Here is a 13,083-nt window from a genome sequence, read left to right as displayed (position 1 = left end):
AAGGCAGAGAGAGAGAGGGAGACATAGAATCCGAGGCAGGCTCCAGGCTCTGAGCTGTCAGCACAGAGCCCGACGTGGGGCTCGAACCCATGAACTGTGAGATCATGACCTGAGCTGAAGTCAGATGCTTAACCAACTGAGCCACCCAGGAGCCCCTCATATAATTACTTTAAATCATTTATAATAAGCAAATATGATTATCACTGAAATCTTTTCACATAGACACTTGGAGTTAACCACCATATTCACAATTGTCTTTAGTGGCTATTTTTTTTTTCTTCTCAGGGGAAAGCGCAAATGCAGTCCCCACTGCCACAAATTACACGGTCAAGTTTCCCACATTTGGGGGAATCGCAGGGGTCAGCACATCCGCAGTGCAATGGATAAGCCTGGCCCTGGGAAAATCGCCTTCGGGATTATGGTGTCTCCCCTGCCAGGTAAGTATTTTAGTGGCTATCTTTAACGAAACAAACAAAACAAAATTGTCCTCATTTCAGTTTCTGAATCTTTGAGATTCCTTTGGGTTTCTTCCATTGGTTCTATCTTTTCATGGTTTAGGAATAAATTGCCTGAATATGATAGTGTCGCGGTTGCTTAGTGGTGGTAACATGTTGCTTCTCTGACGCACTTGTGTCTAAATTTTGATTGTGAAAATAATCTTTCAATACCTACCGACTGTTATGTGTGTATTTATTTTATGAAGCTCATAATGTGCTGTTAGGCACAGCGCATGTTATAAAGCATCCACAGAACACAAAATGTTAAAAAAAAAAAAACCCACAAAATAAAAAACTCAAGCAGAAGTTCCCATTCCACCTCCAAACCCTCCCATGCTCCCCAATCTCCATCCACTCCGTGTGTACTGTTCTCTCGTCACTCCTCTGCTCAAAACGCGTCCATAGCTCCCCTGTGTGGAGATCTGATTCTGCAACATGGCATTTCACACCTTCTACAACCTTCTACTGAAATCAGTGAACTAAATAAGCATTTGTCCAGCCCTCTCAGGTCCAGTCCTGACCCACCAACCCTCTCCCCTCCCGTTGGGCACGTCTTCCTTCAAGATTCGTTTCAACTGCCCCCTCTGCTGGGAAGGGACTTCCGGAGCCCCAAAACACCTCTTGGGATCTCTCCTTTGACTCTGGATGGAGTTTTTGGCCAACACTGTTGCTTAAGGAAAAGCAGGCACAAGTAGAGAAGAAAAATGAAGCATTACAGTGGGAAAAGAGGCAATAAGATAATCTTCATTGGGGTAGAAAATGTTTGTTCGCTTTGAAGTTGCAAGAAAATCCATGGAAAAATTGTTAGAGATAATAGTTAGTAAAGGGACTGTATACCGAATATATATATAATCCAGTGATCTTCATATACACCTGTGATAATTATTTAAAACTATAAGATAATCTCGATCACACTACAATGCCCAAACTGAACTATCTCAGAATAAAATTGATAAGCAGTGTGCAAGACCCATTTGAAAACAACAATAACATTTTTACTGAAAGAGAATACTTAAGATGTGGATTCTGTACCGGGTTTCTTGGGTTTGAGACCCCACCATGTGACCTTGGGCAAGTAATTAGCCTTCCTGTACCTGTTGTACAATAAAGATTTTGACTAGGGGCGCCTGGGTGGCTCCGTCAGTTGAGTGTCTGACTTTGGCTCGGGTCATGATCTTGTGGTTCATGAGTTCGAGCCCCACATCGGGCTCTGTGCTGACAGCTCAGAGCCTGGAACCTGCTTCGGATTCTGTGACTCCCCCTCTTTCTGCCCCTCCCCTGCTCATGCTCCCTTGCTCTCTGTCTCTCTCTGTGTCTCAAAAATAAATAAACATAAAAAAAAAAAAAAGAATTTGACTTACTTTTGTTTTTGGTTCCTGAGAAGAAGACTCAAAATGCTTGGAATTCTTTCTCTTTTTTAAGTTTATTTAGAGAGAGAGAGGAAGTGCCTGCACAAGTGAGGTGGAGGTGGCAGACAGAAAGGGAGAGAGAGAATCCAAGCAGGCTCCACACCCACCCCAGCATGGAGCATGATGGGCCCCATGAGACCACAACCTGAGCTGAAATCAAGAGTCAGATGCTCAACTGACTGAGCCACCCACGTGACCCAATCCTTGGAATTTTCTAAGCTTTGTTGTTCCTGGTGGTCCCTTGGACCACACCTGAATTTATGCGAATGAGATGGCTCGGGGGAAGGGGGCTGGTCCTGCCGGAAAGACCACCCATGTGATGAGTACCATGTGACTTCTTCTGGGGAGGAAAGGGGACTGAAGATTTAGCTCAGTCTTATCACCAATGATTCGGTAGATCATGCCTATGTAGTGAAACCCCAGTGAAAAGCTCAGTGGAGCTTCGTGGCTGGTGGACACACTGTTGGGCCAGGCTCCCCAAACCTCGCCCTCTGGTCTCTTTATTTGATTGGTCCTGATCCTTCATAATGAAACTGCGATCATAGATATAACGTGTTCCTGAGTTCTGTGAGTCCTTCCAATGGATTATCAGACCTAAGGAGATATCCTAAGAGATCTCCTAAGGAGAGATCCTAAGGAGATCTCTAAGGAGAATCCCTGAATTTGTATCCAGTTGGCCACAAGTGCAGGTGACCTGAGGCCCCCAACTTGGGGCTGGCGTTTCAAGTGAGGGCCGTCTTTCTGGGGGGCTGGGCCTGTGGGGTCTTCGACAACTCAGGGTAGTCGGTATCAGAATTGAATGGGTGCTGACTTGCGTAGCTGGAGGAGGGGGCCCCCTGAACAGAAACAGGAGAAAAAGGAGACACTACTATTGGAAACAGATGAAGAGCTCAGTGGTAGCCGTGATTTGAGTCGCCAGAGAAATACTCAGCTGGCTAGAATCCAAGGGAGAGCTGGAGCAGGGCTGGGGTCTGATCCGGGCCATGACTCAGGGATGCCTGCAGCATCTGGGTGTGTGGACAGTGCCCGATCCTGGAAGCAAGAGGAGGGAGGGGAACAGCGACTGACCTAGTTGACAAGGTCTGCCTGGCTCCGCTGAGCACTTCTACCGGGATTGTGTTTCAGGAACATCGAGAGAATCACGTAAGACCACGCGATGAAGTACATTTCGCACTGCCATACGCCTGGGGGTGTGGCTTCTGTTATTGAGTTAACGAATAAGAGAAGAATCTGCAGAAGGCTGTGTGGGGAGAGGGGACTTTCAAAGACGCCGACTGGAAAAGCCTTGATTGACACAGGGCTCCAACGTGCAGCATCACCAGGGCCACTGAGAGGCTCCCTGGCCAGTGCTCTATGCCCCGTCTCCCAGAAAGATTTACCAAGTGCTTACTGTGTTTTCCAGTTGTGCTGTTCCAATCCTGACGGGGGAGAGTGGGGATGTCTGGTATCTTGTCACTGTTACATCACCCCAGGAGTAACCAATCTTCTTGGTGGTGGTCTAATTTGTTAATTAAAAGCATTTCTTTTTCTTGTTCTAGAATGTTCGCTTGGGATCAAGCGGAGCCTCTCTCATAATTCGGTGTTCCTGGAGATGTCAGAAGTAGGAAAAGCCTTTGTTTCGAGGGGGCACATGCACCCCAATGTTTATAGCAGCGCTATCAACAATAGCCAAAGTATGGAAAGAGCCCAAATGTCCATCGATGGATGAATGGATAAAGAAGATGTGGCTTATATATACAATGGAGTATTACTCAGCAATCAAAAAGAATAAAATCTTGCCATCTGCGATTACGTGGATGGAACTGGAGGGTGTTACGCTAAGCGAAATTAGTCAGAGAAAGACAAATATCATATGACTTCACTCATATGAGGACTTTAAGAGACAAAACAGATGAACATAAGGGAAGGGAAACAAAAAGAATATAAAAACAGGGAGGGGGTCAAAACAGAAGAGACTCTTAAATATGGAGAACAGAAGGTTACGGGAGGAGTTAGGGGAGGGGGGGATGGGTTACAGGGGTCAGGGGCATTAAGGAATCTACTCCTGAAATCATCGATGCACTAGATGCTAACTTGGATGTAAATTAAAAAAAAAAAAATTTAAAAAAGCTAAAAAAAAAAAAAAAGTAGGAAAAGCCTTGATTGACACAGGGCTCCAACATGCAGCATCACCAGGGCCACTGAGAGGCTCCCTGGCCAGTGCTCTATGTCCTGTCTCCCAGAAAGACTTATCAAGTGCTTACCGTGCGCTCGACCCTGCAGTACACTGGGCACACAGAGATGGGCAGGCCACTGTCCTTCCTCCTGTGGGAGCTGGTGGGTTAGTGCCCAGGGCACGGGAACCAGTTGCTATAAAATACATGTGCTCCGGGCCAGAGTGTTCACTAAGTGCTCCCAGCCCACAGAGGAGGGCCTTGTAACTTGTCCCGAGGTGGGGGAGGTGGTGACATCTGAGATGGGTCTTGAAGTTTGAGTTGGTGTTACCAAGTGAAGGGAGAGGTCAGCAGGAAGGCACTCCCGGGAGAGGAAGAAGGTGCAGAGAAGCACAAAAGTATACGTGACCCTGGCACGCTCAGGATAGGAGCAACTGGCATGGCTACATTGTAGTGTGGTGTGGTATGGGGGTGGGTGTGTATGCGGCTGGCTGGTGGAAGATGAAGCCGGAGAGGTAGTTTGAGGTAAGCACGGGAAAGGCCTTATGATTCTACGCGCCTTAGAAACTTCTGGGGGTTTTCAGTTTGAATACATTTTGTTTTCTTTAGAGAGAGAGAGAGAGAGAGAGAGCGCGCGCGCAGGGGAGAGGGGCAGAGAGGGAGAGAGGAATCCCAAGCAGGCTCCATGCTCAGCACAGAGCCCGACGTGGGGCTCAAACCCACGACCCTGGGATCAGGACCTGAGCCAAAAGCAAGAGTCGGACACTCAACAGATTGAGCCGCCCGGGCGCCCGTGAGCACGTGTATTCAGGAACCTGACTCAGGGAATGGATACAGACTCAAGGAAGGCACGGGTTCATCTCCACGTTCAAACTCCCTCAGGATAAACTCACCTGTTACAGTGGAACGGGTCTCAGGATACAAACCCAGGTGCGCCCAGCGTATCAGATTTCTTAATTTCCTTTAAATCAGATTGCCTCCGACTCGAGAATCTCCAATCGGCTCGCTGGCAGGAAATTACACCTCAGTCGTTACTGGAGTCCCTCGCTCCAGGAACATGCAAAGGTCCAAAGGTCACCCGGTGCTCAACACTGGGGAGGCCTTTCTGGTTGATGGCTGGCTGCCCAGTGGCTGGAGTCTCTGTGAGTGTGTCCCTTGCTGACCTGTGTTCGTCCCTGCTGTCGCCATACTGCAGGCGGAACACAGGGAGAGCTTACAAGACTTTCGACCTCCCTGTCTGAAGTCCAACTACGTTAGGTATTCTGCAGAGGAGGCACATTAAGAGAAGCATCCAATACAGAGTCGGAGATCAAAGACGGCTTCTTGGAGGAAAGAAAGAAGGCTTCTTTCTGCCAAAGCATTCTGAATCATTTGTTCTTCTTCTGGTGAACCTTCTAGTTAGATAATGTTTTCACTTTTGTCCTCCTCATCCTGCCCCACCTGTTCTGGTCCCTCTAGAATGGCCTTGCTCGTCATCTTGCTCTCTTTCCTGCAGAGATACCATAACTACCCAAGCAAGGCAAAACTGTACAATTTCCAACAGTAAGAGGTGTTAGGAAGCGCTGAGGAAGGAGCGTAAATATAGGTCCTTGTTTTTAAGGCTCTCTGAGTATATGACCTTCTTCTTATTGGTCTTAGGTATCCATCTGCCTAGAAGTAGATCGGGAGTCTTCCACAAGGAACGCGAAGAAGAAAAAGGGAATGCGGGAGGAAGAAGAGAAAGGGTTGACTCCCCCTTTTCATTTTCTCCCTCCCTTCTGAGGCTGAGACATCCAAGACTTCGAGTCTTTGCGTGCCCCATGGGGTCCAGCAAGCCACCCCCTGCCTCCCCACACTCCTTTAGATGCTGCTGCAGAGCAGAGCTGGGAGGCAGGCAGGAGACAGAGCAACCTGAGGGCACAGGCATTCAGTTTTTCATATAGAGATGAAGTATTCTCCAGAGGGACGATTTCGATTGCTATACTGAGTTCCACTAAATCTAGGTAGACTCGCCTTCCTTCTAAACCACTGGGTTGGGGCTGATGAGGAACACTGGATCTGGTAAGACACGAAATAAATAAGCTTCATCTTCTCTCACAGGTGACTGTATCGTGAGTAGATCTCCAACCTCGTATGCCATACAGAGGAGGGTTATGGGATAGAGGGAGGGAATTTTAGAGGCTGTAGCAAAAAGGCAGAGACAAGGAAGTCTGGGGGGATGTTTGGAGGATAGTGTGCAACCCAGTTTGGTGGAAATGTTGGGCATATATTGGGCCACGATGGAATGCAGATCCAGAAATTTGGGGCTAATTTGCACCCTGGAGGGAGAATCTGTAGCTGTATCAGTGAGCAATGAGCATTAGTCATCAAAGAAATTTAGAAGAGGGGATGTTATTATGGGACAACCGCCCACCTATTAGGCTGAATATTTGGACATCATTGATGTATAAAAACATGTTCTTACATGGCTCCACCAAACATTGAAGGCAACTATCTTGAGTTCCCATGACAATAAGGCTAATCTTCATTTGTTGGCTCAGGATCCACCAGCAGGAACCTCCTGATGGACGATCTTCATTAAACTGATTCTTTGGAGCCTTAAAACTTTTAAGAGTTCATGATTCCATACTATGAGGCGAATTCATGTAATTCTCAGACACTCAATTTCAAGAAGAAAGATACACATTATTTATTTTGTAAGTAAGAAATGTTTAAGTAAGGAATCGGTAATGGAGGGGCTAAGGGTAGACTGCCTCAAAATGTACCACTTTGGCAGAGTGATTATTTAAAAAAAATTTTTTTTAATGTTTATTTTTGAGAGAGAGAGAAAGAGACAGAATGCAAGCGGTGGAGGGGGCAGAGAGAGAGGGAGACACAGAATCCGAAGCAGGCTCCAGGCTCTGAGCTGTCAGCACAGAGCCCAATGCAGGACTTACACTCACGAACCAGGAGACCAGGACCCGAGCGGAAGTCAGATGTCCAACTGACTGAGCCACTCAGGTGCCCCTGGCATAGTGAGTATTTTAAATAAAAGTTACTTAGTAAACAGCTGGTGCAGAACACTCATACCCTCCTCTGTCTCCCCGCCTCCAAAGAGGAAATACATCTTCCATTTGAAAGATACCCTCCCCTTACTGAGAAGTTAAAAAGACATCCTTATCACCAGAGACAGAGACTTTAAAGCTGAGAAAGGTGTGGAAACAAACGTTGTTACTTTTTTTTCTTTTGTAATTTACTAACTCTGCCCAAATTCCACTTCATAATTCCTTGCTAATTAAAGCTCCCAAACATCTATTTTCTTTATCCTGTCAATTACTCACCCATTTGTTATCTCTTTGTCCGAAAAGCATAAAAACTGCTTCGGTGTTTCTTTGGGTCTCAATTGCATTATTAGGCCTCCACGTGCACTGAATAAAACCTAGTTTTTTTTCCTTCCTATTCATGTGTCTCGTGTAGATTTAATTCTTTGTCCATCTGGAAGACCTCATCTGAGTTTCATTCCAGCCAAATATTGGAACTGTGGTATACTGTGTGCTTGTAATAATTACAGTCTCTAGGTGATGATGTTGTGGAAGAAGGTTCCAAAATGAAGTGAGCGTTGCAAAGAGAGTCATGCAAAACAGGGTCTGGAGGATACTGAAGCCGCGCCTATGCACCTGTCCTGTTGCAATTCTCAGCACGAGGTGAACTTTTGACTTTAATCAATTACATCTTGTCAGTTGCACGCCCACCACCTCCTGGAACACAGATTCCGGTTCCGGTTCTGTCTTCACTCATAGCTGAGGGGAGCCTTCTGTCTTCACCCATTGTGAGTGGGAGAGCCGGGTTTCAGGTTCTCGGTGAGTACGGTTACGGGAAATAATTCCTCTAAGGGGACTTCTGATAGCTTCCTGCTGGAACTCCTGCCGGATGTAGGTTTGAGGAACATGGCCCTTCATGCTGTAAAATTTTGGTCCCGTCGGACACATTATCTGAGATGAGTTATAACTCCATTCGCCAAAACGGGACAGTTTTGATATCCCCAAATTAGTTAATTTGTGTGCATAACTGGAAAAGCGTTAGAAGACCAAACAAAATGAGGGGGAAGCTTATTTTAATTGGCATCTGGAGGCCTCCAAAAGAAACACTGCGTGGGAAGTTTTACTTTCCTTTGGGTGGTTAATTCCAAACTCGAGGAAGCTGATTCAGACCTTCCCGGGAGCCTCTCAAATTTAGAAACGTTGGCTGAAGCCTCTCAACCCCTTCCTCCTCCTCCTCCCCACCTCTCACCATTGTTCTTACCCTGTCTCTACCACCTTCTTCTCTGTAGTCTTCCTTACCGGAACACCCCTTCTCCTCCTGAGACCCTGACAGCCTTCCGATCCTACAGGACCCGAAGCTCTGCTTGACACCCCATTTAAGGTTAAACATGAGGAGGTAGGGGTGCCCAAACTTCCTTCACTCCCTGGTTAAAAGCTGGGGCTGCCCAAATTCCTTGACTTCCTGGTCAAAAGCTCAACTATGTGCCATAGCTAAACAATTTCCCAAAGACCCTCGTAAATGTGTTGAGGAATTTAACATTGTGATCCAAACACATAAGCCCAGTTTCTATGATTTATGTTAACTAATTATAAAGCTAGTTGGTGAAGGCCAGGCTAGAAACTGGATGCAACAAACTGACTGCTATAACCCATTAACAAGACCTCTCCAAGCGGAGAGCCACTGATGGAACAGACGCCCCTAAACTGGGAAAAAGACTGTAAAACTATTCCTAAGACTTTCCCCAAATCTTTTTTTTTTTTAATGTTTATTTTTGAGACAGAGAGAGACACAGCATGAGCAGGGAAGGGGCAGAGAGAGAGGGAGACGCAGAATGGGAAGCAGGCTCCGGGCTCTGAGCTGTCAGCACAGAGCCCGACGTGGGGCTTGAACTCGCGAACTGTGAGATAATGACCTGAGCGGAAGTCAGACGCTTAACCGACTGAGCCACCCAGGCGCCCCTTTCCCCAAATCTTTTGATTGGGAAGATTCAGTAAGGTAGTCAAAGGCCTGATGAATCTGATTGTAACTGACTAGAGACAGTCCTTGCCAAAACTCTGGCCTTCTGCCATCCATACAGCCAGCTATACCGTTTTATTTTTGAGAGAGTGAGGAGAGGGCATAAGGCGAGAGAATCTCCGGCAGGCTCCATGCCACGACCCTACGATCATGACTTGAGCTGCAAACAATAGTTGGCACTTAACCAACGGAACCACCCAGGCACCCCTATACTATTTTTAATTATACCTTTGCTGATGGCTTAGACGAAGAACTATTGTTACTTGTTAAGCAGACTATGCAAACTCCTGATCTCATTAACCTAGCTAATCCAGGAGTATTACTGGAGTTGGGTTCTTGCACCTGAAACGGGCCTGGACCCAGAAGTCAACAGCACAGCCAAGGCTTTATTGGGGCTACAGCTACAGCTGAAAGGAGACACAACACCAACACGGAGTAAACTAACCTCCACAAACACAGGCGAGGCGCCGCTTAGTTAAAGTTCTTGCTCAGGTGCGCATGGCCATTTCCACTGGGTTTCACTATGCTAATGAGGGAAAAGAAAAAAAAAGTGCCCCATCCTGATTGGTTGAAAAGAGCTTTGTCCTGATTGGTCAATATTGGCAGGCAACTCTGGCAGCTCATTGGTGCTTTTTGGAGCCAGGGTCCTCTTTTTAAGTCCAGCTTGTAGAAGGGCCCAACTTGGTTCCGCCTCGCAATAGAAGGAGTTACGTGAGAGCAGCCAACACGAGGCACACTGGGTGCATAATGTGTTTCACTGGCGCCGTCCCACGGTTCCTGTCCCCCTGGCTTGAAATAACCAAAACAGTGAAAAGAAAGCCACGCACATCATTAGCCTTCAACTTGCAACAGCTAACTGTAAATCAAAACAAACCCCTATTTCAGGGCTCTGCTGCGACTCCAAAGGGTACCTGTTATGACCGCAAAAAGTCTGGGCATTTTTAAAAAATTTAAAAGGACTGTCTGAAACTAAAAAGATTGGCCCAAGGCAAGGATAGTCAGTCTCCTCAATCTCTCTCTCTTTTTTTAATGTTTATTTTTGAGAGAGAGAGAGAGAATGCGCTCGCGAGGGGGTGGGGGCAGAGAGAGAGAGGGGGAGACACACAAGTGGAAGCAGCCTCCAGGCTCTGAGCTGTCAGCACACAGCCGACCTGGGGCTGGAACCCGTGATATCATGACGTGATCTGAAGTCGGATGCTTAACCCAGCCACCCCAATCTCCTCAATCTCTTAAGGAAAGGGTCCCTTTCAGCCATTCTTCCCAATAGGTTTGCTACGAAGATTTACAGGGGATTTCCCCTTTCTTCCAGACCCATTCTTTGGGACGAATTGACCTAACGTTAGGAGGAGGGATACGTAGGCCCTGATGGAGACAAGAGCAACATTATCATTTAAAACCTAACCAGCCTCTCCCATCCCCTTTCTCAAGAGTACTCAAACTCTGGAAATGGTTTGGGTTCTTACGGCCGTATGACTTCCCCATCCGGTTCCGACTGGGACCTAGTCAGGGACATTATCTGTTCCTGCTGGTCCCTTTGGCTCCTATGCATATATTGGGTCCAAATTTTCTTTTTTTTTTTTTTTTAAAAATTTTTTTTTTCAACGTTTATTTATTTTTGGGACAGAGAGAGAGACAGAGCATGAACGGGGGAGGGCCAGAGAGAGAGGGAGACACAGAATGGGAAACAGGCTCCAGGCTCTGAGCCATCAGCCCAGAGCCTGACGCGGGGCTCGAACTCACAGACCGCGAGATCGTGACCTGGCTGAAGTCGGACGCTTAACCGACTGCGCCACCCAGGCGCCCCAACGAATTCCAAATTTTCTTAAAGCCCATCAGGATGTTTGTGTTTTCCCAAAAGGGGTAAATGTTTTTGAATACCAACTCCCCAAATCCAAAACTTCAAGAAAATCTTGGCACCCTAATATCGATCCCTGTTTTTTCTGTAAAATACTGTAACACTGAACCCCTCTTGCCTTTTATTCATGAGACTCTTTGGTCCAAGAAATGCCACCTATATTGGGTGTATTTATTCTGTACTGCCCACTAAAATCCAAATGGGTAAAAGAAAGCCTCTGCCCAGTATCAAACAATACCCTTTAAATGCTGAGATAATCCAAGGAATCAAGCCTATCATTGATGGTTATTCACAGGTTATTCTGTGAGTGGCCCCTGTAACACTCACATCCTCCCAATCCATGAGCCACATGGACGCAGGAATGTGATTTGTACAGGCTCTTAGGGCAATTAATACTGTATTTTCTTAAAGCTCCAGTACCACAAAATTAATAACTGAGCACAGGCTTACCTGTGGTACCGCTTTGGGTTTCTTAGTTTAGAGAAATTAAAAATATTTGGGTCTTTAGTAAACATAATGAACATTTTATGCCACGTTGAGAAAGCATGTATTTATACATTTGCCAGTCGACAATTGCTTACTTCCTTTTTCTTTAATTTTTTTTTAACGTTTATTTATTTTTGAGAGAGAGCGAGAGAGCGAGTGAGCATGAGTAGGGGAGGGGCAGAGAGAGAGGGAGACACAGAATCCCAAGCAGGCTCCAGGCTCTGAGCTGTCAGCACAGAGACCAGCACGGGGTTGGAACTCATGAAATGCGAGATCATGACCTGAGCCAAAGTCGGACTCAGCCACCCAGGCGCCCCACAATTGCTTGCTTCTTAGTTTTTGCTGGGAATTAAGGATTCCAAAGGTAAAGAATTCTAATTAACATGTGTAAAAAAAATAAAACTACTGAAAACAATAAGCATGAAAGGAAACGGACTATATATGAAAACATACAAGGAAACGGGATGTGTGTTTTTGATAAAAGAAGTTACGAGGAATTGAAATGCATTTTGTTGGGGGAAAATGAAAGCAATTTTGTCCTAAAGTCCTATTTTGGAAATGAGAAGAACGAGGGACAAACTAAAATGGACATAGGAAGGTGTAGAAAGTCGGGGGAAAAGGAGGTTTATGTTGTATGGTCAAAGCTGTCTAAGATTGAATTGACTTATTTATAGGGTTAAAAAAAATTAGCTCAATAGTGCACTGATACCAAATTAGTGTTTGGTTTCTTTCTGTTAAAACAACAACATTTTCTTAGATGGTTGGTCTGTTCTCAATAAGAAATTGTAAACAAAATTTCTTTAGCATGAATGTAATCTTCCTGGGAAACAGAGATCCTGTGTTTTGTCTTCTGTGTTTTTGTTTTTTCATCACGTATTTAATTACTTAGAAAAACTGAGACTTCTCTATTCAAAAAGAGCGGAGACTTCTGGAGCTACGTAATTTTATATATATGTCCTGGAAATCTTTTTTTTTTTTTTTTAAGTGTATTTTATTTTGAGAGGGACCGAGACAGCATTAGTAGGGGAGGGGCAGAGAGAGAGGGAGACAGAAAATCTCAAGCAGGTTCTGCACTGTCCGTGCAGAGCCTGATGCGGGGCTCGAACTCGTGGACCTGTGAGATCATGACCTGAGCCCAAACCTAGAGTCAGACGCTTAACAAACTGAGCCATCCAGGTGCCCCTGCCCTTGAAATCTTTTTGTCACTTTGGTTAAGTAAATAAGTATTGTTATAAAATTTTCCGCGATCTTACTTAGCCAAGCGTCCAAGCCTTTTGATGTTTTTGACAAACTTCCCAAGTCGAAGTCTTGGGGAGTAAAGTCATTTCAATCTGGAAGAAACTTTGGGATTGTTTTCCAGAGGGCCCTTGGAACATTCCAAAGGATCTATTGAACTACTTAGGCTTATTTACTATGTTAAATCATATAGGGAGCATTGTCAAATAAGTAATACTAAACCTTTTTTCATATTGTATTTAAATAGGTGTCTGTTAATGTAAGTGTTCCAAAATTTATATGAAATTCCTAAAATTCTGATAGACATTCAATAAGAATCTGTTCTCCTTGTAGCGGATGCCTGATGCACCTGACCCCTGCTTCCTTGGATCTACAGGTGATAAAAGGGGACATACTTCAGTTTTGCAAAAGCTGAATGAAATCCATAGAGA

The 13,083-nt window shown here is 45.5% G+C and overlaps 1 non-coding gene across 1 annotated transcript; it reads right to left on the bottom strand.

The window, feature by feature from the left end:
* Positions 1–283: 283 nt before the first annotated feature.
* Positions 284–445, bottom strand: LOC115526662. Its single transcript, XR_003972710.1, has one exon. It is a non-coding gene; the product is annotated as a U1 spliceosomal RNA (small nuclear RNA).
* Positions 446–13,083: the final 12,638 nt, after the last annotated feature.

The sequence above is a fragment of the Lynx canadensis genome, chromosome D1, assembly GCF_007474595.2.
Source record: "Lynx canadensis isolate LIC74 chromosome D1, mLynCan4.pri.v2, whole genome shotgun sequence".
NCBI lineage: Eukaryota > Metazoa > Chordata > Mammalia > Carnivora > Felidae > Lynx > Lynx canadensis.
Note: the sequence above shows the minus strand (reverse complement) of the source record. Positions and strands in the feature narration are given on the sequence as shown.